The following is a 26,944-nucleotide window of genomic DNA, read 5'->3' as shown; positions in this document are numbered from 1 at the left end:
TTGGGAGCTCCTATTTCACGTAAAAGGTCCAATCCTTTCTTATCCAACCCTCCTTCCCCAAATGTGAGGGTGGTTTTCAGCCACCCAGGCACCCCTCGAAGCCCTGGCACCCCTGCTCTTCCTGGCAGTCAGAGGCCCCAGGCTGGCTCCTCTCCTGGCTGGCTCTGACCTCAGCCAGCTCCATTTTTCAAATAAGCAAAGAAAAGCGTCTTAAAGCACAGCCTCAAAGTCACTTGTCTTTCCATTATTGAAAGACCTGGGTGGGGGAGTGGAGAGGTCTGGGGGTGTCCCCAGCCGGGCCTCTGTCTGCTGTGGGAGGCATCAGGTGGGTGGCATCGTCATCTCTGCAGTGAGTGGGGAGAGATGCAGGTTCCCTGGGTGCCCAGGGGAACAAAGTTGAAACATGTACCCCACACACTGGATCCAGACAGGGAGCCCCATCGCACCCCGAGGGTTTTGTGGTTTCTCTCAAACAGTGCACAGGAGACAGTGGTCTCAGGTGGACGTTCAGAAAGAGTCAGGGGCTTGTCATGGTGGTGCTTTGCCCATGACAAGTTCCCACTCATTCTGCTCTGGGGCAGTGGGAAATGTCATCACATGTGGGAACTTTGAGTTTATATCCTGCCAATGTCTGCATTTCAATTCTGACACTTCATGGTCGTGTAATTGTGGAAAGAGTGATTTATTTTCCTGGGCCTCTGTTTTGCTATCTGTAAAAATGGCATCAATAAAACCTCCTTTGGGGAGATAGTGTGGAAGAACAGTAGAGGGTGAATACAGGGAAATACCTGGCACTTGGGTCAGCAAGTGATCTGGCTTTGTAACACCAGGATAAATTAGTGTCAGTTCAAAACTAAACTCTGATCAGTTCTCAAAAAAGAAAAAAAAAAGATGAAAGGAAGGTTCTGATTTTTCTATTTTGTCACCAAGACAAAAGAACATGTAGCATGGCCTTCACCACAGGAAGACAGGATATCTACTATTTATTGGAAGGAAGGAAGGAAGGGAGGGAGGGAGGGAGGGAGGGAGGGAGGGAGGGAAGGAAGGGAAGGGAGCAAGTAAGGAAGAAGGAAGGAAAGGAGGGAGGGAGGAATGAAGAGAGAAGGAAGGAAGAAAGAGAGGGAAGAGAGAAAGGAAAGAAGGAAGGAAGGAAAGAAGGAAGAGAGGGTGGAAAGGAAGAAAAGGAAGGGAGGAAGGAGGGAGGGAAAGAATCAAGAGAGGAAGAAAGGAAGGGCAAGGCCTAACACAATGACACCCATTCTTGCTGTGTGCTGCAACTCACTTGCATTTTTCAGCATTTGGAAGCCAAGGGTCCATCTGTCCCCCAACCTAGCCTAGGCCCTGGGGGAAGTGAATGCTTCTGGGTCTTCTAGCACTAAGTTCTGCTGACTTCAAGCCCAGGTGTGAGAACTTCTTCTACGATCAGTGTGTGCACCCAGGTCACCGTGGTGCTGCTGGTATCCCAACCTTTCTGGCTTGTAGGCAGCAACTTTGCAGTGCAGGAGAGGGTGCTGCTTAGGGGACCCCACAGGTTTGTTCCCCTGTGACAAAATGGGGATGCAGCAGCCCCTCCCGAAGCCTTCAGTTGGGCACTGACAGTGGCCTCACAGGGGACCTCAAGGCCCAGCCTGTGCTCGGAACCTCAAACCTGGGCTTCCTTGTCCAAGACACTGTCCTTGTCCCCGTAGGCTGAGGTGGTCCAGAGAGTGCACCTCCTGTTCCACTTCTGGTGTCTGAAGTAGGTAGTGAGGCCCGGTGCTGCTTGGCGATGCCTGGGACTCCTCAGATTGCTATGAGAGAGCAAGTCTTGTCTTTTCCTGTCCACAGTGGAAAAGCCATCAAATTGCCAGAGTAAGATCTCAGGGACCTTGCTGGGGCTCAGGGACAGGAAGGCAGGAGGCTCTGGGTCCCCCCCAGTCCCTTCCTGCATGGCCTCAGCCGGTGGCTCCCCCTGTGCCCAGGAGATGCAAGCTGTACAGACCAAGCTCAGTGAACCTTCTTCCCTTGGCTGCACTGGGTGACTCCCCGTGCACTTCCGTGAGTTGCAGCCTCTTCCCCATATCCATCTTTCGAGTCTCTTTTCTCAGGCTTCAGTCCCTCCTGGCACTATTTTGTGCCCATGCTTCGCTTCCCATGAAGTCCCCTCCTGGGCCAGCCCTATCTGAGGTCAGAAGCTTTGTTGTGGACCAGGGGATCCCAGGAGAGGCTCCCACCTTGGCCGTTCTCTCCTGCTCTACCAGAACCTCAGCTCTACCATCTAACCAGGATCCCTCAACATTTGCGAATTTTACCCCCAACCAGGCATGAAAGTGTTTTCTTTCCACTGACTTCCCTGCAAGCAGTGATTCTGGAGGATGAGTTTCCTTCTCTTGTCACTTTGATGTTTTGCCTGAGACATTGGCCTGGCAGATATTCATCAGCGTCTCTGGACAAGAGTGCAATGTCGTGATGCTCCTGATGAGAAACCCTAGCTCCTCATGTGGCCATGGGGTCACAGTGAGGTCACTGTCCCTGAAGCAACAGGACTGGTCACTTGTTAGAAGGGACAGCAACTGACAGTCATGAAGAGGGAGTCATGAGAGCATCTGGTCGGAGCCTGACCATTGGTGGATGCTGCAAAGATGCGTCCTGTAACCACGGCCAGGCCCTTCCTTCCTGAGCTGCCCCGCAAGTAGTTCAAGGTCGTCTAACTCATTCTTCCCTGAGGCCTTTGGGTGAAGCAATGCCATTTACAGGCTGAGGTAGTTACAGTGCCTGGGCTCTGTCCCCACAGGCACTGTGTCGAATGACAGCATTGCTGCGTGGAAGGAACAGAGAGGGGAGACCTGGGGGTCAGCTGAGACCCGCTGGCCACACTGAGATAGAGACATTCTCAGGCCCAGCTCTTGCTATCTTCGCCTTTATGTGCTGGTGTAGCACAGCATACCGTGTACTCCGAGGAGCACTGACCAGGTGGAGTCTATATGGATTTTACTAAGTTCTGCCACTGCGATGTTTGTGACTGTCTAGTATATTCAAAGGCTTGAAGTTCAGGGAGTGTTGCACAGTGGAGCGAAGAAAGAGATGATTTTCTGTATTCTTCAGTTATTTCTGTTGTTTCCTCTTAAGGGAGAGGGAAGGGAAGAGAGCAGAAGGGGACATAAAGAGAACTAAGATTGAAGGTGCAGTCCATGTACCAACCGCCCATGATGAATGTAATCATGATATGCTGCAAACATGGACTCATAAAAATAAAGATTAAAAACAAAGAAGCGAGGCGCTAAAGTGGCTGGTAATGAACGGAAACACCAACAGACAGAATTAGAGAGCAGTATTTAGTGGATAGTTCCCAAAATGTCCCCTCAACCTCTGCTTCCTAATCCATGTGCTGTCCTGGAACCACTTGGCCCGACATGGCCTGCTGGACAATTGAAGAGACAGGGCCACACAGAGTCAACTGCTGTCTTCGCCCTTCATGGCCATGTCCCCATTGCTCAGGGCCACACCCAACAGTGGACATGTGCACACCAGGCCAGGCAGCCCACAGGGGATGACCTGTGCCCATTTTGTATCAGTCTGAAATCTGTGCCCAATATCAGCAAAATGGGACTGGTGGCTGGAGACGAGAGAGGATGGCTGCCCCAGGAGGAGAGAGACAGCAGAGAGTCCACCCTTTTCTCCAGAAAGCAAGCTCACAGGGTGCCAGAGACTATGACTCATCAGGCAGGAGGTGAGTCTTATTGGTCCAGGGTGAGCCCGAGTTAACAGGGAACGTGTTCAGCTGCACAGGCTGTTGTCTAAGCCTTCTTCTGGTCGTGAAGAAAGAGTGCATGGGTCCCCATCTGGGCCACCTTCTCCAGCCCAGCTCACTCACTGACACAGACAGAGCAAGGTCTGTGACACTGAGCCCTTGTGCAGCTTTCTGTGGCTCCATCCCACATCCCCATGCCAGTTCTTGCCAAGATTTCCACCCCAGCCCCAGAACAGGGTCTTTGCATCCAGGAGGCTCTTGACACATCCAAACCACTGTGGAAGTGCTTGTGAGAAACCCAGATTCTCTGTAGGATCTGTGTTGCTTCTGGAAAATTCATCCATATGGAAGGAAGCACAAAGCCAACACTGGGGTAGAAGAGGGTGACCTGGACTTCATTAAAAGAAAACTGCTGGATGTGGTGGCACACACCTGTAATCCCAGCACTCTGAGAGGCTGAGAGAGGAAGATTATAATTTTGAGCCAAACTTGGGCAACCTGATGATTTAGGGAGATCTTATCTTGAAAACAAAGCAGAAAGAATGAAAGAAAGAAAGAAAGAAAGAGAGAAAGAGAGAAAAAGAAAAAGAAAGACAGGCTGGGAATGTGTCCTGGAGCAAAGGCTATGCATTCAATCCCCAGTACTGCAGAAAGCAAAAACAATAAACAAAAGCCCTTCTTCCCAACACTACCAACCAAGGACACAGAGGTCTTGTCTAGCCAACTGCCACCTTCTTAATGTGGCCTTAGGGTGTCATCCTTAAAGATGACAGCACGCAGGGAGGACAGGTGTGCTTTGACCTCCTCCTCCCTGCCACCTCCCCACGGAGCCTCAGGGGCATCTCTGGCAGATGGAGTGGCCAGAGGAGGGAGGGATGGAGCAAATGCAACCTTCCCTTTGCTTCCTCTGATGGTCTCCAGCTAGAGTCCCACTGCCCCAGTAAGAATAGCAGGTGGCCTGGGTGTGGGTCTGTCCCCAGGAATCTGCTCTTCCTGCATAACACCTTGTGCTGGCTGAAGCTCTGTGATGGCCCTGCAACCAGCTTTTCCATTGCCTCATTGGAAATGACAGTCATTCTAGAGTTGATTGTGTGGTCTCAGGGTCCCATAACCAGCTTTATCGCTTCTGGCTGTGGAGAAGAGTTGGGCAGAAGCTGTGTGTCAAGGAAACAGCACTGTAGACAGGGGCAGCTGGGTCTCCTGTTCGAGCCTTCTTTCCACCCAATGCACACAGGAAGGTGAGTTAAGGTTCCTGCTAAGTCATAGGAGCTGTGCTCCTCAGGAAGACAAGTAGAGGCCAAGTCACACCGTGCACCCTGAACCCCACCTCAGTGGGCTCGGGATCCAGGGCTCCACATTCTCCTGGCGATTGTGCCATTTCAGTGTCACATGGAACACACAGACTCGGGACCACAGGGCTGGCCCGGACAAACTCCCAGCCTCCTCCCACGGAAGCACAGTAACTCTTACCTCAAGCAAAGGAGAGGGTTGGGAATTCATGGAGAACTTTGGCTTTTGTACAGCTGGTATGGTTATTTTGAGAACTATCAGATGGAATACTTTTTCATGAATGATTTAGTCACTATTGTATTTATGTATTTCTGGCTGGGTAGGAATCTATTAAAATGATAACATTTGGATCAATGAACCAATTTAAAGGACAAACAATCATTGTGGCTTCCCTCCTCCCCCCTTTTATTCTCTAGATCCATAGCAATTAGAATTATATTATGAGTTTGGGCAAAAAATCAGCCAATCCCAATACGTGTATAATTGGAAAATGAACTATTCTAATGTTCCCACTTCACGGAGGGGATTAGGGAAAGGTAATATGTGAATCAGTACATCCTGGGAAATGAAGTAGCAGGAGGTAACATTTCCTCCACTGGAGCTTTCCCTGTGTGTGTTGACCCCTGACTTAGTAAATCTGGAGTAAGTAGGGACAATTAGATTCTTGCTTCAGATTCAGAATTTTTGAATTTTCTTTTGTATTTTCAAAATTATAGTCCTTAGAGCAGGCAGGTACAATGTTCTGAAAAAAGAATTTGAAAGAGTTACACCTCTAGATTCTGCAAATTCTTCCTGATCATATAAATGTCCATGTTTTAACTGTGGTTATCACCTGATTGGTCTAGTGACAGAACATAAATTTTATTGAAAGGTCAATCCCCCAAATTCATCTTGTTGAGATACTTTCCAAATGTTAAAATTATGGATGGCTTGGTTTATACCTTTTACCCCAAAATGAAAATTCTGGCATTCTCATTAGACTTCTCTCAAAGCATGCCTCCAAAGCTTCCCCAACACGTGTGAAAACCAGGTTTTTTGAGGACCCAACACCAGCCGGTAGGCTCTGCAAAGACTGGATTTCAGAAAAGGGGATCTCGAGTTGTGCAAAGGACACTGGTAACCTTCTGGGCTGGAAGGCATCCTGATGTACCTAATGCTATTTATGAAACTGCATATGTGCTCCGAAACGCCGTTCAGATCCAGCTCTTTTAGCGAGACATGGAAACCATATGTGTGTCTAAGGCCCTTCTGTTTTGCCTTGGAGAGTCTTAGATTTTGTTTTGATTTCCAACTCGGCATCACTTTCCAATTTGGAGGCATCCCGGGCACGTCCTTGACCCTCTGTGGCATGCAGAAATATTTTCCTTATCCCTTAGAACTCTCTTTTGCTTGTGAAGGTGCTGTGTCATTTCATCCTCAAAAACTCATTCTAAGAAAAGCAGAAACCTGAAGAAAATATGTGAAGAACTCAGGCTCCCATTTGGCACATAGCTTCCTGAGTACTTTGCTTATTGCCCATTTGAATTCATGAGGTTTTCTTTTCTCCTTGAGTCACTGTTTCTGTTCTGTGGTGTGGAACCATGGATATATCCCAGGGTGCAGATGGCTGCCTGTCCACCAAATCCATTTCCCACACTCTCCAAGGAATCACCTGGCTGTGGCCCAGCATGTGGCCTTGTAGCCGGGGACTGCATTTCAGGAGCACCTTGCAGGTGTGACTCTATGTTCTTGCCAAAGGGATGCAGGTGGCAGTGCTGGGAGACAATTGTAGGGCTGGGTTCTAGCACACAGCCTTGTTCTTAGTTCCAGAATACAGAATACCTTAAGGTGGCTTGCAGTAAGCAGATGTAGGTGGTACCGGGTGACCTTGGGGAAACTGGGTGGAAGAAACTGAGCCCCCATCTTAGTCCATTTTCTGCCACTAAAACAAAACACCTGAGACTGAGTAACTGGTAAAGAAGAGAAATTTACTTGGCTTGTAGTTCTGAGGCCTGGAAAGTCCAGGAGCATGGTACTGACATCTGGTCATGGGCTCTTGCTGCACCAGAAATGGTGGAGGGAATGGTGTAGCAAGACATAAGCTACCAGTGCCATCACAAGGTGCCTGGCCTCAGGACCCTGGGCAGGTGAAGTTCCATGGACTCAATCTGTGCTCTGACAGGGTCTGACCTCAATTCCCTCCACTATGCAGCAGCACCATGACACTGACCCCATCCGCTTGTGCATTTGTAGATGACACAGGATGATGTTTACACATACTGCACACAGTATGGGTTCTGCAAGCGATGACCATGTTCCAAGGTTGGTAGCAGCTTGCAGAGTTCCCACAGCTGATGGTGGTTACCTGGGCACCCCACAGGGGCAGGAGGGTAGGATCAGGATCGGGGTGCACCATGGAGGGGAAGGTGTTGCTGACTTCAGATTGGCTCCCACTAATTTGTCCAGGGTTTGCAAGAACTGCCAAGGTGTACCAAAGCCTTTTAAGTGCTCAAAAAAAAAATTAAGACATTTTAACATAAAGAAAAAATACTCCATGTATTTTTGCATTTTTCACATTGTCTTAGGAGCTATATTTGGATGCATCATATTTGATTGACATAGTGTAGTCCAAAGAGATGTTTGAATACACAGATTCATGCTTCAGCATGATCATGTCAGTAATCTTTGTCTGATATTGAATAGTGTTGAATACAGAGAAAAAGCAATATTTGGGTGTTTTGTAGACAGATGCTATGCATTTTTCTATTTGGTATTAAACTTTATGGCTTAATAAGGTGGAGCAATGGAGGGCTTTTTACAAAGCTTGGCAGTAGTTAGAAAAAATAATGTAAGCTATGATGATAAAGTCCACAATGGTTCTGATGGAATTTCTATTTAGTCTTCTTTGGAAGCTGGGTTTATGCTATGATAGTGAAACTAAAGACACTTAAATTCCTGATATCTCACGTGGCTGAGTATTTGAGCAATTCCCTTACATTCACCTTCATTTGTAACAATATATTTATGTGACAAAGTCATGCTTACCTTGTTCCAAGCTCAAGCCTACTTTCAAAGTGCTTCAAACGTGGTTTTCAATGACAATTTCTAGGCCACCAGTATTAGTCTGTTTTCATTGCTGTAATGAAAACACCTGAGAGGCTAACTTTAAAAAGAAACGAAGTGTAAAGGAAAGAGGGTTACTGAGTGCACCGCTGTGGAGGCTGAAAGTCTAAACAGCATAGTGCTGGTTGTGGCCTGGGGTCTGTAGGCAATGGCAGGAACTCAGAAGAGCCGCATTTCGAAACAGGATGCCAGAGATCCAGTTGTCAGATGCAGGCTTTTATAACAGCTACCTGCAGGAGACAGTGTCCCCAGGAACCTCAGGATGCCCGCTAAGGAGGTTCCATCAACTCCTGCACCACCACCATTGGGACAAAGCTTGGACCCATGACACTGGGGGCCAAACACATCCAGGCCTTAGCTCTGTCTGGGAAAGACACGTCGGCCTAGGGTGACGTCCTGTGTGGTCGTAGGAAGCCAGGTGATTTGGAAGCTTTGGCTATAGTCGAGATGAGTGATTAACCAATTTAGCAGTGAGATGACGAGGTGGAAGAGTTCAGGACGGATTTGCTCAGGCAGTGAGCAGCCTGGATTCCAGGGCAGGGTCTCGGTGTATACAGATATTTCTACTGTGGTGGGCTTTTGTTTCCATAAAGCTGCATGTGAAACAGTTGTGTTTATATCAAGAAGTGGATTGTTAAAGCAATTATTTATAGCATCCAATTTCCTGCTCTTCACTAAGAACCTGAGTAATTTATATCAATATTCAGATTATTAAATAAACACATGAAAGCTGAATGATCTGAGAAGAGAAATGAGTATGTAAGGATTCTTTTTTTAAGACTTCAAATTTTTATTTTAGTAAAATCAGAACAAACAGCACATGCAATGCTACCATCTAAAACTAATACAATAAGCAATTAAACTTACAGTGACTTGAGGTTCAGTGTTTACAGTCAGCAAGTTAAACCTATTATTTACTGAAAATATTGCTGGCTAATATTGCTGAATGTAAAAGTCTCTGATTATGGCAATACACAAAGATAACCACATGTTTGAAGATTGCAAATATGCCAGACAATCACTGAAAACAAAATCAAACACACAACTAAACAAAACTCAGAGAAACTTTGAGAATGTGGATGCTTTCTATCATTTTAGAAGTGTTTTCATTAATTATCTTAAAAGACAAGTATAGCAAACCCTTGGCATATATCAATTTCAAGTTGTAATTTGTCTTAAATTTTATTAGAAAATTCTATCTCCAATGCCAGTAATTCGACTGTAATAGGACTTAACATTAACAGCTCACACTACCCTGAATTATTCCATATATGGTGACATTCAACATTCAAGTGCCAGTGTTTCTGTATTGTCTTTTGGTCAAGTTTCTATAAGCTTTCAAACAATCACTTTTAGGCTTACAAAAATAAATATTTGTCAAAATGTTCAATGAATATTATACAAACTAGCAGCAAAAAGTATCTAAGGTCTGTCATGTGCAAATAGTTTTCTTAGCTGTCATTCATGGTCCTGAGTACAATTTTAGCAAGTAGTTCTTTGCAAACTCTATTCAACAATCAAGAGACAAAATAAGATTGGAAACTTTCAGGACTCATACAAAAGACATACATATACATATATATATATTTCTCTCCGAATGTGCAATAAAATAAGTACTTTGTAAAAAATTATGGGCAAAATGTGTATCTAAGAGTCTAAACTTACACTAATTGAAATAGCACCATAACACATGACCTCAATACTGTCAAGTGCACCTACTTTAATAAAGTTTAGAACAAGGCACAATACACTTGAAAATCTATTGCACGTTATAAGAAATTTTTGCCAACTTATGCCACTCTAAAGATTTTTAAAGATTGCATTCTTGCCATAACATCCCAAGTGGAGAGACATTTCCTTTTTAGTAGTGGACAGTCATCTTTGGACAAATTTAGCACAGAGACTATAACTACAATGGAAACCTATGCAACTAAAATACACTAAAACTGCACTGTTAAGAACTGACACCTTGTGCAGTTTAGTGTATATCTCCAACCTGTGAGATCTCAATTCCTTACCCTTACGTTTACAAAATCTCCCAAGTCTAAGCCATTTTAACCTTTCAATGCAGCTGTAATGAAGCAATGTGAATCTGCATTAAAATAAAGCCTGCTGCATAAACCTCTCAGTCCATACTCTCTTGTCCAAAGCACAACAATGCTGCATCCAGTGAAGACCAGAATCTAGTAAGGCCTATAAAAGATTGGTCATTCCTATGGATAGCCATTCTAACATTTCAAATTGATTTATGGCAGGCATTAAAGGATCTAATTAAATACATCCTCCCCAACACTTTATCAGGTCTTTAAACTTTTCCTGTAAATAGTATACCCACAGATTCCTAACTTAAAATTAGTAAACAGCCTAAATATTAAACAGGGAATTGCTGTATTTACCTGCATTAACTTTAAAGAGTGCTTTCAAAAAATATTACAGCTGTGTTCACACATCACACTTCATGACTAGAATGGCTCTTATAGTTTAAGGTTCGAAGTGCCTATCCAGGATAGAGTGAGCAAGTCAGAACTTTAGTAGTTTGCCATATTAGAAAATAATTTTAAGGTGTCCTCCTTCCCAGCAGGGTCTACAAGTACCAAACTCCTAACACAGGCTACTGCACTATTTTTTCCCTTATATTTATTGATGAATTAATTATTCCTGCTAAATAGAATCACACCTGTGTGCCAAGGTTTAATTGTAGCCCAAGTTCAGTATATTTATTTTGACCAAACAATTGATATTTTGAGCATTACTGAGCCAACAGGACTTCAAAATAATAAGCTGTTAAAGTCACAGTACATTAACAAACAAATGATCCTCAGTCTACAGAATTATAAATGAAGTTTTGGGTGGGACTAAGCAGGGCAAGTTAATCCATACTGTAGCAACTAAATCTTCAACTTCTGAATAGGGATGTAGTTGTTTTGTAGATTTCTTCCTGTGACTTTGAGCTCTCTTGGAATTTTCAGGAGAATCACAGCTGGTAATGTACTGCAAGTTCTTGAAGCTACATATTATAATCTGGCTAAGTTACATGTGGTTTCCATTTTATCTTGTATGAAAAGATGATGAATGTAGTAAAGGAGATTCAGTTGCCCCACCAGTCAGCCCCCTGGGAGTTATAATTTCCACCATATCCATCACTATTGTAGAAGCCTCCATAGCCACCTCCACCAAACCCTCTGTTATTGCTGTGACCACCTCCACCACTGCAGCTACTGCTTGCACGATTACTACTAAAACACGAGCTGCTGGAACCACTACTTTATCGATAGTCTCTGGCACCAAATCCTCCACTGAATCTCTTAGGATGTGCACAACTGCTACCCTTGTGATGGTGTTCAAAGGCCATATTTTCCAACCAAGCTGGCATTTCTTGTTTAGCTTCAATAAGTAGATCTAATAAATCCTTTATAATGTTTGCATTTCTTTCATTAAAGAATGAGGTGGGAAGGCCAAGGTTTCCTACACATCCTGTACAGCCAATGCAATGCACGTATTCTTCAGTGTCACTTGGAAAATCAAAGTTGATAACATGTTTCACATTTGAAATGTCTAGACCTCTTGCTGCCACAGCTGTGGCCACTAGAATTGGGCTTTTCCCTGAGCAGAACTGCTGAAATGCTTCCTCTCGATCTCTTTGTGATCAGTCTCCATGAACACTGGTACAAGCATACTCTTCGCAGTATAAGGAATCCTCCAGAGAATCTGCACCCTTTTTGGTCTCCACAAGCACTAAAGTCAGTGAATCGTTTCCTGTTGCACCCAAGAGATCAAGTAGAAATGACCATTTATCTAACTCTTCCACCCAAACCACTTTCTGTGTGATGTTCTCAGAAGTAGAGCCTACTTTGCCTACAGCCAGAAAGATATATTCATCTAAGAAGTCACAAACAAGCATCTGTATCTCCTTAGGAAAAGAAACACTAAACATCATAGGGTGATGAACACCCTTTGGTGACATAGTATATTTTTCAACTATATGCCTTATCTGAGGTTCAAACCCATATCCAGCATCCTGTCAGGTCCATTCAACACTAAGTATTTGCAGAAGTCTAATCCAGCTTTTCCTCTTTCCAGCATATCCTCCAGATGTCCTCAAGTGGTAACTAGTAAGTGGCAACCACGTTCTAAGTCTTGAATCTGCTGGCTAATATCAGCACCACCATAAACTACACAAGGACGAACTCTAGATCGGTATGAAAATTTTCTGGCTTCCTCGCAGATCTGCACTGCCAACTCTCCGGTTGGGGCTAACACCAAGGAGATTGGATAGTTTGTGGTGCCCATACCTTCCATTTTCCTTTGCAGCCTTTAAAGCCTCTCCTGGACCATCTGTATATATTTGACTTAGGATTGGCAGAAGAAATGCTGCAGTTTTTCCAGATCCTGTTTGAGCACAAGCCATTAAGTCTCTTTTTTCTTTGATAATAGGAATTGCATGTTTCTTGCACTGGAGTAGGACGAGTATAACGAGTAAGTTTAATGTTTCCCATGATAATTTCTCCCATGTTAACATTGCTAAAATTTTCAATATGTGGAGGAAAGTTATTGTCAGTTGCCTCTACTGGTATATCGTCATATTTCTCAAAGTTAATCCCAGTATTTCCTTCCGAAAAAGTTCATGTTCTAAGCATTCACTTGGAGGAAGTGGTTTTGACCAATCATCTTCATCTGATCTGTCACACCAATGACTATGTCCACTATGTTCAAATTTGCTAAAGCCAGTTCTGTCACGACTGCCAATACCATCTTAGTCATTCTGTCCACAATCGTCAAATCTTCCCCTTCCACTTCCACAATCACTGAAGTAACTGGACTTTCCTTTTGAATTATGAGACCCAAAACTGTTATACACATCCTTGTCTTTACTGCAACTCCATCCTGAACTTTCCTTATTGTAGAGTCCTTTGGATGGCTCTCTGTTTCTCAAATGAGGAGGTATATAATGTTCTTTGCTTGCTGTAGTTGCTGCCCCTCTCTGATTAACAGAAGAGTTCAGGTCTAAACCAACAAACTTCTGCTTAAACACCAATGATGCAGAACTTGAGTATGTAGGATTTTTAAAGCTAGGAGAACACAAGATACTCCGTGACTTACTCATTTTATGAGCAAGGCAGGTTTTAATGGTTTGATCACTCTGTGGACAAGTTAGTATTTTTGGGGGGGTGAGTCTGAGTCTACCAATTTTGTCCCAAGTCTGACCAAGCCTCTGGTGCTTCATTTGGGTTTGAAGAGGAGCAAGAGTGTGTAAGGGAGATTGATTGGTATCTATCTGTTGTAATTCTAGGTAAGACAATGCAAGTCTCTTCTGAGGTACAAGGGGTAGAGACACTGTGTCATTAATGCCTCTTAACCCCCATGTCCCACTTTGCACACACTTATTCCATCATTCTTGCCACTTTGTGAAGCAGTTCCAGAAGTCCTCTTTCATGTCATAACCAGGTGGATCAAAATTAGGTGAATGCTGCTGCTGAGTACCATCTAACTGAAAGGCAGGCTCATAAAAATATTACAGTATGTCCTCATCTGTATTATTCACTGGATCTGGCACCATGTGACTTCTGGCTCTTCCTCAAAGTTGAAATGACCATGAGAGGGAAGCATTTTGAATCAATTTAGGACATTGAGGCAGCCAGAACAGCACAACTAAAGACACCTAAATTTCGGATACTTCCACATGGCAGAGTATTAAGCAATTTCCTTGTATTCACCTTGGTTTTTAGTGATGTATATGTGTGACAAGCCCATGCTTACCTTGTTCTGTAAATGTGAGCTGCATGAGACCTTGGACTGAGCTCACTGTGAGCTGCACCTCTCCTCACATAGCTATCTAGAAGGTCAGTTCACACTTGCTGAAGCCAGGTTCAGTCCACCTGGCTTCTTGGTATGGCTAATCAAGCATCTCCTTCCCTCCCAAGGCTTCCTCTCCTCTACCCCACTTGCCATCGTGCAGAATGGAGTGAATGTTTATAACACTCACAAGCAAGTCTGGGCCCCACACAGTGTCGTGTAGTGAAGGATAACGCTGGCTGTCTCCCCAGAATGGAGGTGTGGTCTGACCCCTACCCATGTCTGCAGTCTCATTTCTTTTACTTTTTTCCCTTCTCGCTATTTCTCACCCCTGGCTTCTTCCTGTCCCCACAGTCACCCAGCCTTGCAAGCTACTCTGCCCCCTAGGTCTCAGCTTAGACATCATCTTCCAGGAACCTGTGATGCTTCCAGAGGCCCTGTGACCCTGCATGAGCCTCTGGGACCCTTCATGGTGCCCCTGCTATCCTGGATCACGGCTCTGGAATCATGATGATGGCCTCCTGTAAAAGCCTCCTGAGGGTTGAGCCCAGGGCCTAAGAGGAAGAAGGTGATCACCGCCTGTCACTCAGTGCATAGTGACAGGACAGGATGAACAGCACTGCTGTGGCCCAGTGACCTGTCTTGGAATGATGGTGTTTTAGTCAGCTTTCTGTGACTGTAGCAAACACCTGAGATAATCAGCTTAGAAAGAGAGGTCAGCTTTGGTTCACGGGAGTGGCTGACCAGTTCTATTGCAGTATATCAGGGTGGAGGCATGGGGTAGAGAGGCCTGTTCATCTCATGGCTGGGTGGAAAGAAAACAGCAGACCAGGGCCCCAAGGCCCTTTTGATGCCTGTTCCCAGTGACCTATGAACCTCACAACACCCTGCCTTCTGATCCTCACACAACTGTTCAGTACTGTGGGGGGCTAGGGACCAATCCTTTAACATGTGGGCCAGGTTCATCCACCACACGCATGAGTTGGGATTAGTGTAGATGGTGCCTGCCTTGGATCCCGGGCCCCAAGATGGTTCCTCTCAATATACTTTGATCCCTTTGATCTGTCTCTGCCCTCCCTTTGACAGTTAGTAAGAGTGGGCTGCACACGAGTGAGGACAAAGGAAATAAATCCACGTAACTCTCCAAGTGCCTTGTGGTCACATTGAGTGGACACTGTATGATGACCATGCTAGGGAATGACCAGACCACTATATGGAAACAGTGTAATTCTTCTGCAGATCAGGAAATGTGAGATTATTATATGATTTTGTAATTCTAATTCTGGCAAACTACAGAACAGCTTACTGTCTCTGTTCCTGCTCTTTCTCCCATGAAGCTTAATTGCAGTTGGGTTTCTCAGTGACAGCATGGCACTCAGGTTAAGTTTTAGAGATGCTGGACCTTGGTTAATGTTTGAAGGTTTGAATTACTACTATCCAGTAGAACTCTTGCTTCCACCCATTTGTAACTTTCAGAACATTGTGCCATTTTACCAAAGCTTCAATGCTTAATTACCACCCAAACTAAAACAGTCTTTAGGAGAATGACATGAACTCATTTGAGAGGTATCCAATTGAGTTTGACATGGACAGTCTTTGTGGTTGATGTGTAATGTTTCAGGGTTTTTTGTCATTATTAGTGAGTCAAAAATCCCTAACTCTAAATGCCCGGAAACATGTAGACTGGAAGGTAAGAGGATTTAAAGAGTTAAAAAGGAGAAAATATTGTTAACTTACCACTTAGTAAACGCTGAGTGAGTTTCAGCTCCAATTCTCTATCTTCCTTCGGAAGGCCCATCTTGTTCACAGGAATTTCTGTCAGCTCTTACAGCGAGGTGGGTACACAGCGGCACAGGGTGCTCCCCTTGGTTCACGTCGGCAGATGTTGCTGGGGCTCCTACTCAATGCCCAATACCGAGAGGTGGTTACAACCCCTCTTGGCATCTGTGTTGGTCTCCGAGGCTGCAGCAACAGGTGAGCTGTTTATGTAAAGCAGTTGAGTCTAGCAGGACTGAGGCTGGATGTGGGCGGTAGCTCACTCTCGAGGCTCTCAGGGAGCACATCCCTGCTTCTGCAGTGGTCCTCACTGGACCCGCAGTGCATGACCTCTGCTTTCCTGCTCGCCTCTCATTCTCTGGCTGTGACCCTTTGGCCTCCCTCTTTAAGGATGCTTGTGATGACCCTGGATGATTGGAATAATCCAGGAGGAGCTCTGTCCCACGATCCATGTGCCTTTGGCCACAGAAAGGTACACATTCCCAGGGCTGGGGGGTCCAAGGTAGTCATCTTTGTGCCTGCCACCACACTTACAACATGAAGCCTGTCTAGGATCACTCAGTCACAGGTGACCCTCTCAGTGAGCAGCATGGAAGTAGCGTACCCAGGTCTGCACACAGTGTCTATGCTGCATGCACCAAGCATGATCTGGCTTGGGTGTGTCACTATGGGGGCCCAGCAGAGGCACAGTGCTGGCTCAAAGCTGGCATTGGCACCTGGCCTTGGATGATGAATATGAGTTGTTCAGAGAGCTGGAGGTGGAATGATACTGAGTGCGGTGTGTTTACCAGGAACTGAATGGCTGGGTGGTTGGGCTTGGCTGAAAAGCATGTGTGTGTTTGTGTGTGTGTGTGTGTGTGTGTGTGTGTATGTGCATGTGTATGTGTGTCTGTGTGTGTCTATAGGGGCTGGGGGCCAGGACCAGGGGCTGTGGGTAACAAGAGGCTCACATCCAGTGAGGAGAGAAATCTACTGGATTTCCAGGGGATCCTTGTTTGGGGCAGACCAGAGAAGACAGAGGAGGGTTGGAGGCCAGAGAGTACAAGCAGCTCAGAAGGGACCTGGGGAAACTGCTGCCTGGCAGCCACTGTGAGATTTCAGTAAACACAGATTTTTGTTACTGGATTCTCTTCTATTTTTGAGAAAGGAATCATGCACATTTTTCTTCTGTAAGAATTGTTCTTATAAAATAAGAAATTTTCAAAGAGAATTCACTGAAAAAATATTAGCCAATGTTCTTTGGTCCCACACTTTGGTTTAGAGCAAATAAGAAAACAGGGATCTTGTGATGCCCTGGAAGGTGAGCTGGTCCCTCCTGGCTGTCTGGGAATGGAGCTGTCTGCAAGCTGCTTCCAGTCCAGTGGTCCAGCATTGTCAACAGTGAGTGTAGGGCTTAACTGCTGTGAGGGAGGAGTGAAGGACCTGAGAGCGGAGACCACAGCATCAACAGCCGCAAAGAGCGAGCTCGCAGCACTTGTGTAGATGAGTCAGTTCAGTCAGCTCAGTTCTGCTTTTCTTAATTACCTGAAGATTTCAGATGAATGGAACATTTCAGCCTTTTTAAGCAAGTTGATTTGGAACTGCAGAATGCCCAGGTGAGGGCTTGCAGATGTGAAGCTCACATTCCTTCATATTATCTTGTCTGATTGATGAAGTGTAGTACAGAGAGCTGTGGATCTGAAGTTGACTCTCTGGGTTCCTTGCCCTGCTCCACCCTGCTCCCTGGCTGGGTGACTGGTCAGCTGGTCAGTGTCTCTGTGCTGTGCAGCACTATTCGGTGATGCTCTCAGCCTATGCTTTCAGCCTCCCCAGTTATTTCCTGCCCCCTTCACCACCATGGACCTTTCGGAGGTGTCCTAATGCGGCGCAGGAGAAGTTGCTGGCAGTGGAGAATTGTTAAAAGTTTCCATTGTCCACCAGTTGACTCCCAGGATGGCCAGGGTGAAGGGGGAAGTCATACAACCCTTCGAAGTGTGGACTGGGCCTGTGGAATTGAACCAAGGAGGAGGTCATGGGAGCTGTAGGACACCTCAGGCAGCTGTCATACCTGGTACAGCTGCCTGCTTGTGCTCTAAGGGGTGCCGTTCCTGCTAGGCTCCTGTATGTGGCTGAGTGGCCTTCGCAGGACAGGACTCAGGAGAGAGTGGAGCTCTCCCAGAACTGGTGGCCCAGCTCACAGTCTTTACCATGTGTGATAAAAAATACAGTGAATGCTGCTGCTGAGTGACATCCAACAGAAAGGCAAGCTCATAAAACATAATGCTGGGTCCTCATCTGGCTTATTCACCAGATATGGCACAATGTGACTGCTGAATCTTCCCCAAAGTCAAAATGATGGTGAAAGGGAAATGTTTTTAATCCATTCAGGACATGGAGGCAGCCAGGTCAGTGCAACTAAAGACATTTAGGAAAGAGGACTCCAGGGCTGCCGCAGAAAGTGGCAGTGATGATGGGATCAGTGTGTTTGAAGGGAAGGGAAGACTTTGAGGGAGGATGTATAGCTTTTACTGTAATAAATTTTAAAAAAATTGAACATCCACCATAGTTTTCAACTACACTTTGTAGTCCACCGCAGCCTGCTTAGTCTCATCCAATGAAGTCTGAGCTAGGTGTGGAAAATGAAAGTCACACAAATAAAGCAGATTGAGTGCTCCAAAGCCCTAGGCCAACAGAATAGGACAACAGGCCCAGGTCAGGCTCGGCTTGTGGCAAATGTGACCTTGCAGTCAGCTGTGGGCTGTGGTTCTGAGCTGAGGGCTCGAGTTTCCACCCTGGCTCCAGAGAGCCACAGGGTGCAGCCCCAACTCCTCTCCTTTCCAAGAGAGAGACAATGGCTCTGTTCTTGACTCTCCTTCCCACCCTGAAAGCTGCTTTGTGGGGGTTCCTGAGGTACCAGACCATTTTCTTACAGGACTGTGTGCTACCCAGCCTGACTAGAAACCCACTGCAGTGTTAGCTTTGAAACACCTTTGAAATCTGAGTACCAGTACTCGGAGGTCTGAGTCAGGAGGATTATCATGAGTTCAAGGCCAGCCTGAGCTACATAACAAGACTCTGTCTCAAAAAACAAATCAAGCCACCCCCACCCGACCCTCTCAAAGCTGCAGCGACCAGCGACCAGCCCAGGTGAGACAAGTCAAGCAGCTTGAAGTTCCTGAGGCCGTCCGGGGCCACGCCCACAGAACGGTGAGGTCCGCTTTGCCTCACAGGTGCCTACAACGCTCAGTCACCACCCTCCCCACCCCCCACCCCCCGCCTCGGTGCACCGCCTACCTTCTGGCTTTTCTGCTACCTGGTCCCACACTACAGAGGCACAGGAGATTATAAAGACCCTTGTCCTGAGCGCCACAAGATAGAGCAGAAGTCAGTAATAGAAAGAGAGCTTCTCAGGCTTCTGCAAGAAAACTGAAGCTCAGCAGAAAAGTAAAGAGAACCTCTACAATAAAGGCATATCAGACCACTGTACTTGGTGTGCTGATGGCTTGCTGAGACTCATTGACTTGTATATGCACAGAGATTCCTACGTTGCCTGCTGTGACAACAGAGACATACCCTGAAGGAGGCCCATAATTTCTATTGCTATTTGCAAAAAGGAAAAAAAAATTTTTTTTCTTAATTTTAATTCTGAATTTTTACTTTTTTTCTACTCTTCAGAGTTTTACTTTTCTTTCTTTTATCTTTTCTTTCTCTCTCATTCTCTCACTGTCCCACATTGCCCCTCATCTCCCCATTTGTTCCTTTCTGCACTGAAGTCGGATTTCTCCCTTACTGTCCTTTTCTTCTCTTTTTCCTTCTCTTGATTATCATTAGGTTTAAAGGAAAGTAAATTCAGTATCTAGCCTCCCTGTTGCTGTTAGGTGATTCTATTCACATCTTTGTTCTTTCATTCTGCCATTTTCTCTTGCCTTTAACAACTTCTTAGAGTTTGTGTCATCTTTCTGTGTCTTCTGGCCTCACCACTAATCTTACCTGTTCTTTCTATCTGTCCCTCCCTCCCCAACTCCTTTTAGCTCCCCACCTCAAAGGGGAAAGATGCTATATTGAAGAGTTTATTCATTATAAACTTACATAGGGTTGGTCCTTGGTTTGAATTTAACTCATATAGTTAAAAGTGATAGATTAATAGGTAATGTGAAATAGGAAGAAAAGGGGCAAAGGGGAAGGAAGTGGGAGGGCTAGGGGAAAGGATAGAAGGGAATGGGATTAATATGAGAAAATGGAAAAATAGGAACAAAATCTTTGTAAATAGGGAGGAATGGAGGGGTTGAAGGGAGGTCAGGGCAAGGGTGAAAAATAAGAGCCAAGAGAGATTATGTAAAGGTGCAAATTTCCAATGATGAATGTCATTATATTGTATACCTAAAATGTACCAAGGATTAGAATGAATAATTGATAATGCAAAATAGGAAGAAAAGGTCCAAAGGGGTAGGGGTAATGGGAGGGGCAGGGGAAAGGAAAGAAGGGAAAGGAAAAATGATGAAAAATGAAAAAATGGAAATAAAGTCTTTGTAAATAGGGAAAGGTGGAGGGGGTGAAGGGAGGGCTAGGAATGGGGAAAAAATAAGAACCAAGATTCATTATGTAAAGGTACAATTCCCAATGAGAAATATAATTGTGTTGTATACCTACAATGTACCAATAAAAGAATTTAATAAAGTGAAAAAAAAATAACTACCACAAATTGTCATTTTCTAAGCTGTGCTTGATGCTATGGTATTGCTGACTATATCATTGGGGCTAACATGTTATGATTGATCTAATTAGTTTTCCTTCCTGGTATAAGAAAAATATAATAGCCTCAGAGTCATTAGAGTCTCAAAACCCAAACACAAGCCATGTCTAGAAGACACCTCTGAAAAGCAATCATTCCACAAAGGTTTTAAACACAAGCAACAAAGATACCTAAATTAAGCAATCTTGAAATATCAACCCAGGAATTAAATCAAGGACAGTACCAAAAACAAAAATGAGAAGATACTTAAGCAAGGCACAAACGCAGGCTTCCATGCCACAAAAAGGAAATTCTGGGGGAAATGAGGTAGAAAAGTCTGATAAGCAACCACTTGGACACCCTGAACTGATAGCACAGGAAGTAACAAAGCAGATGCATGAGGCTCTAGAAAATTTCAAAACAGAAATAATCTCCCAGATAAATATGGACATGGTGAGCAGAGTAAAAGACATGATTAGGAGCTCTAGAGCAGAAACAGATAAGAAAATAGATGAGATCAGAAACATGCTGGAAGCCATAAATGCCCAGGATAAGAAAGAAATGGAAAACATGATCGCTCAACATAAGAAAGAAATGGAATCCATGAAACGGATTCAAACAGATATTCAGGAGATTAAAAACTCCATTGAAAGCATGCAGAGCAGACTAAGAGAATCTGAAGACAATATCAGATATAGAAGACAAGTTTGCAGTTAAGGACCATGAAAACAGAGATTTCTTAAATATAGTGAAGGACCATGAGAAATCAATGCAACAGCTGCTAGATATGCAAAGAAGAATAACATAAGACTCATAGGAGTCCATGAAAAAACAAGAGAAAGTACAACAGACATAAAAAAACTGTTCACAGAAATAATAGTAAATAACTTCCCAGACAGAGGTAGAGAGTGGACGTACAGAGAAGTGAGGCATATAGAACTCCATCCAGCTATGACCAAAAAAAATCTATACCTAGATATATAATAGTCAAGATCCCAGGAACCCGAAAGAGGAACAAAATTCTACAGGCAGTTAGAGAAAAGAAACAAATCACCTACAAAGGAAAGCTCATCAGAATCACGGCAGATTTCTCAACACAAACCCCCAAATCAAGGAGAGCCTGGAGTGAAGTATTTCAAGCCCTAAAAGAAAAAAACTTCCAACCTAGACTGTTGTATCTGGCAAAATTATCTTTCAAAATTGATGGGGAAATTAGATACTTCCATGACAAAGAACACCTGAGAAATTTCATGAACACCAAACCAGCACTCCAAACAATTTTAAGCAATATCCTAGAAAAAGACAATGAAGGTCACAACTCCAGGAGGCCCAGCAGAGAGAAGGCACCATGCAAGGTAAGACACTAAAGCGAAAGGGGGGAAAATAAGAAAAGAGCCAACAACAGTAAAACATCATGACAAGGATGAGTCAATATCTGTCAATTATAAGCATCAATGCTAATGGCCTCAATTCAACAATCAAAAGAAAGAGACTGGCAGAATGGATTAAGAAGCAAAACCCAGCAATATGCTGTATACAAGAAACACACCTAACTCAAAAGGAAATCCATAGACTGAAAGTAAAAGGATGGAAAACAGTTCTCCATGCAACAGGAACCCAGAAAAAAGCAGGCATAGCAGTCTTATTTTCAGACAAAGTAGATTTCAAACCAAAACTAATCAAGAGAGACAAAGATGGTCAGTACATCCTTGTGAAAGGAACAATCCAAGAGGAAGAGATGACAATCCTAAATATATATGCATCAAATACAAATGTCCCCAACTATACAAAACAAATGTTAATGGACATGAAAAACCAAATAAGCACTAATACAGTTGTAGTGGGGGACCTCAACACCCCTCTATCACAAATAGACAGATCAACTAGGAAAAAAATTAACAATGAAATTCTAGAACTAAACAAAGCTATTGAACAAATGGACTTAATAGATGTTTACAGAGTGCTCCACCTCACAAAATCAGAATACACATTCTTTTCAGCTGCACACAGGTCATTCTCCAAAATAATCACATGCTAACCCATAGGACATATCTAAGTAAATGTAAAAGAATTGAAGTTATCCCCTGTATATTATCAGACCATAATGCAATACAATTGGAGATCAATAACATAAGAAACCGCAAAACACCCACAAACACATGGAAATTGAACAACACCCTCCTGAACAACCAATGGGTCACAGAGGAAATTAAAGAAGAAATTAGACAGTTTCTACAAGTAAATGAAAATGCCAGTACAACATACAGGAATCTGTGGGTCACAATGAAAGCAGTTCTACACGGGAAATTCATAGCAGTGAATGCCCATATTAGGACAACAGAGAGAACTCAGTTAAATAACTTAATGCATAACCTCAAGCTCCTAGAAATAGACTAGCATAACAAACCCAAAGCTCATACAAGAAAGGAAATGATAAAGACCCAAGCAGAAATCAATGCAATGGAGACTAAGAAAATGATACAAAAAAAATCAATGAATCAAAGAGTTGGTTTTTTGAAAGAATAAATAAAATTGATAAACCTTTAACCAACCTTATCAAAAAAAGGAAAGAAAAGGCACAAATACATGCAATTAAGAATGAAAAAGGCGAAGCGATAACAAATCCAGCAGAAATCCAGAGAATCATCAATACCTACTTTGAGAACCTGTAAAATGGAAAACATAGAAGAAATGGACAGATTCCTAGATACATATGAATTGCCAAAATTAAAAGAAGAAGATATAGAAATTCTAAACACCCCAATTACAATGAGTGAAATTGAAAATATAATAAAAATCTTACCAACAAACAAAAGCCCAGGTCCTGATGGCTTCACTGCTGAATTCTACAAGACATTTAAAGAAGAACTATTGCCATTACTATTTAAACTCATCAAGGAAATTGAAAGGGAAGCAAGGCTTCCAAATTCATTCCTGGAAGCAAGTGTTACTTTGATTCCAAAACCAGGGAAAGACCCAACCCAAAAAGAGAACTACAGACCAATCTCCCTAATGAACATAGATGCAAAAATCCTCAACAAGACACTGGCAAACAGAATACAGAGGGTCATCAAGAAGATCATACACCCTGACCAAGTCGGATTTATCCCAGGGATGCAAGGGTGGTTCAACATTCATAAATCAATAAATGTAATGCACTATATTAACAGAGTCAAGGACAAAAACCACATGATCATCTCAATAGATGCAGAAAAAGCATTTGACAAAATCCAACACCCATTCATGATAAAAACACTACAGAAAATTGGAATAGGAGGTCTTTATCTCAACCTGATTAAGCTTATCTATGAAAAACCAACAGCCAGCATCATACTAAATGGTCAAAAACTTAAAGCTTTCACACTAAAATCAGGAACAAGACAAGGATGCCCACTCTCACCACTCCAGTTCAATATTGTTCTGGAAACATTAGCCATAGTAATTAGAAAAGAGAAAGAAATAAAAGGAATAAAGATAGGAAAGGAAGAAGTGAAACTGTCATTATTTGCTGATGATATGATACTTTCCATAGAAGACCCAAAAAACTCAGTCAAAAGTCTTTTAGACCTAATTGACAGATTCAGTAGAGTAGCTGGATACAAGGTTAACACTCAAAAACTAATAGCCTTTTTATATGCAAGTAGCAGACCCATTGAGAGAGAAATTCGGGAAATAATTCCTTTTACAATAGCATCTAAAAAAATGAAATATCTAGGAATCAACCTAACAAAGGAAGCAAAAGACCTCTACACTGAAAACTACAGCACTCTGAAGAAGGAAATTGAAGAGGATATAAGAAAATGGAGAGATATCCCTTGTTCCTGGGTAGGAAGAACCAATATAGTGAAAATGGCCATACTTCCAAAACTCCTCTATAGATTCAATGCAATGCCAATTGAAATTCTGACAATATACTTCACAGACCTAGAGAAAACAATCCAAAAATTCATTTGGAAACAGAAGAAACCTAGAATAGCAAAAACAATTCTAGTCAACAGAGACATGGCTGGGGGCCTCACAATCCCCAACTTGAAACTATACTACAAAGCTACTGTGATAAAAACAGCATGGAACTGGCAAAGAAACAGACCCAAAGATCAGTGGAATAGATTAGAAGATGCAGAAACAACTCCAGACATACTCAGTCACCTCATCTTTGACAAAGGAGCCAACCACCCTCATTGGAGGAAAGATAGCCTCCACCATAATAAATGGTGTTGGGAAAACTGGATTTCAACCTGCCAAAGATTAAAACTAGACCCATATCTATCACCGTGCACTAAACTAAGATGGAAGTGGATTAAAGATCTAAATATTAAGTCAGAAACACTAAACTTGCTGGAAGATAAGTTAGGCAGAACTCTTGATGACATTGGCATAGGAAAAGACTTTGTGAACAAATCTTCAGTAGCATAGGAGCTAGCACAAAGAATCAACAACTGAGATCTCATCATATTAAAAAGCTTCTGCACTGCAAGAGAAACTACCAACAGAGCTAAGAGACATCCTACAATGTGGGAAGTAATATTTAGCAGCTGTAGCTCAGACAAAGGTCTACTATCAAGAATATAAAAAGAATTGAAAAAAATCAGACCTCCCAAATTCAAAGACCCAATTCAAAAATGGGCATCTGAAATGAACAGACATTTCTCAGACAAAGAAGTAAAAACAGCAAGTAAATATATAAAAAAATGTTCAACATCACTGGTCATTTGAGAGATGCAGATGGAAACAAGACTGAGATTCCACCTCACCCCACAAAGAATGGCTGCTATCAAGAAATCAACCAATAACAAATGCTGGCGGGGGTGTGGAGAGAAAGGAACCCTTCTCCATTGTTGGTGGGAATGTAGATTGGTGCAACCACTGTGGAAATCAGTATGGAGATACCTCAAAGAACTAGGACTACAGGTCCCATTTGACCCAGCTATTCCCCTGCTGGGTATCTTCCCCAAAGAATTAAAAGAATTATACCACAGCGATATATGTGCACCTATGTTTATAGTGGCACAATTTGTAATAGCTAAAGCTTGGAAACAGCCCAAGTGCCTATCGACTGGAAACTGGATAAAGAAGAGGTGGGTTTTCTTATAAAATTGAGTACTACTCAGCCATAAAGAATGAGAAACTAGAGACATTTATAGCTAAATGGATGCATATTGAGGCCATACTCTTAAGTGAAATAAATAGGACACACATGTGTAAATACCGAATAGTTTCTCTAGTGTGAGAAATTGGAAGTGTAAATAAGGATGAAAATGACTAAAATCAGTAATTGATAATTTGAAATAAGAAAAGGTCCAAGGGTTTGGGGATGGTGGAAGGGAAAGGGGAAAGGGAAGAAGAGAAAGAAAAAATTATGAGGAAAAAAAAATGGAATCAAACTCTGTGTAGATAGGGAAGGGTGGAGGGGGTGAAGGGTGCACAGGTAATGGGAGAAAAATAAAAACTAAGATGCATCATGTCCTGGTACAAACACCCAATGATAAATGTAAATGTATTTTATACCTAAAATGTACCAATAAATATATATATTAAAAAAAAAAACAAATCAAAACAAAACAAGAAATCTGTCAGACCCTGGGGCCCCTCTCAGCCTACCTGAGATTAGAGCCCAAGTTGCAGCACTAATCTGCCCCCGAAACTGTTTCTTAATGCATGCCTCACTTTCTCTTAAGGGTGTAGAGAGGAAACCTATGTTGCTCCGAATAAGGAGCCAAATTTTTCCCGAGTCTGTTTATCTTGGCTTCATGACATGTGAAAGTGAACTTACTAGTTCAGTATTTTCACAGATATTTTCTAATACACCTATTATTAACTCATGATGATACATAGCTTTTTCAGCTACATTTACTTAGAAAAAAATAATACAGGGTTAACAGCCAGATAAATTAAGACTAGAGTGAATACAAACTACAGGTGTTTAAAGATTGTGTAGCTGGTTGGAGCCATGCCTCAGTGGCAAAGCACTTGCCTATCATGTGGCAGGCCCTGGGTCCATCCCCAGCACCACAAGAGCAAAATGCTCACAATTGTTTATTTATTTAAAGACAGGGTCTTATTATGTAGTTCAGACTGGTTTTGAACTCACCATGTTGCCCAGGCTGGCCTTGAACTCATGATGATTCTCCTGCCTCAGCCTCCTGAGTGCTGGGATTACAGGCATGAGCCACCTTGCCTGGCATAGTCTGTCTTTAAATATAAGACACGTAACTCCAGACCATAACGAGTTTTGATTTGTTCCACAAAAATCCTTTTTTTGTAGTAAGAAATTCAGCAGTTGCCAGAATAATGGATAACTTCTGCCTATGTCACCAAAATGTTATTTTTTTCTGTTGAAGAAAGAAATACATTTCCAGACATAATGAGTTCTAAAGACAGTCTATAAATATGGGTGTGCCTCGAATTAAGAAAGCCCAACATTTAAATAGTTGACCTCACAGAGCACATAAATTAGAGGGTAATTACTTAAATGTTCTTCAGTTTGTGAAAAGATTTACAACAGGGTTTCTCTAAATAGCTATTCTCTAGTGAATTTAAAT

At 43.2% G+C, this 26,944-nt stretch overlaps 1 long non-coding RNA gene and 1 pseudogene across 6 annotated transcripts in view; one reads left to right on the top strand and one right to left on the bottom strand.

Moving 5' to 3' along the window:
- The window catches only part of LOC101716704 (uncharacterized), a 263,276-nt gene that overhangs the window by 89,463 nt on the left and 146,869 nt on the right, over positions 1–26,944 (top strand). The window lies entirely within an intron of this gene.
- On the bottom strand, positions 11,210–12,719 carry LOC101716347 (ATP-dependent RNA helicase DDX3X pseudogene; annotated as a pseudogene).

The sequence above is a fragment of the Heterocephalus glaber genome, unplaced genomic scaffold, assembly GCF_053883595.1.
Source record: "Heterocephalus glaber isolate CG9 unplaced genomic scaffold, H.glaber_assembly_v1.0 deba00000470, whole genome shotgun sequence".
Lineage (NCBI taxonomy): Eukaryota > Metazoa > Chordata > Mammalia > Rodentia > Bathyergidae > Heterocephalus > Heterocephalus glaber.
Note: the sequence above shows the minus strand (reverse complement) of the source record. Positions and strands in the feature narration are given on the sequence as shown.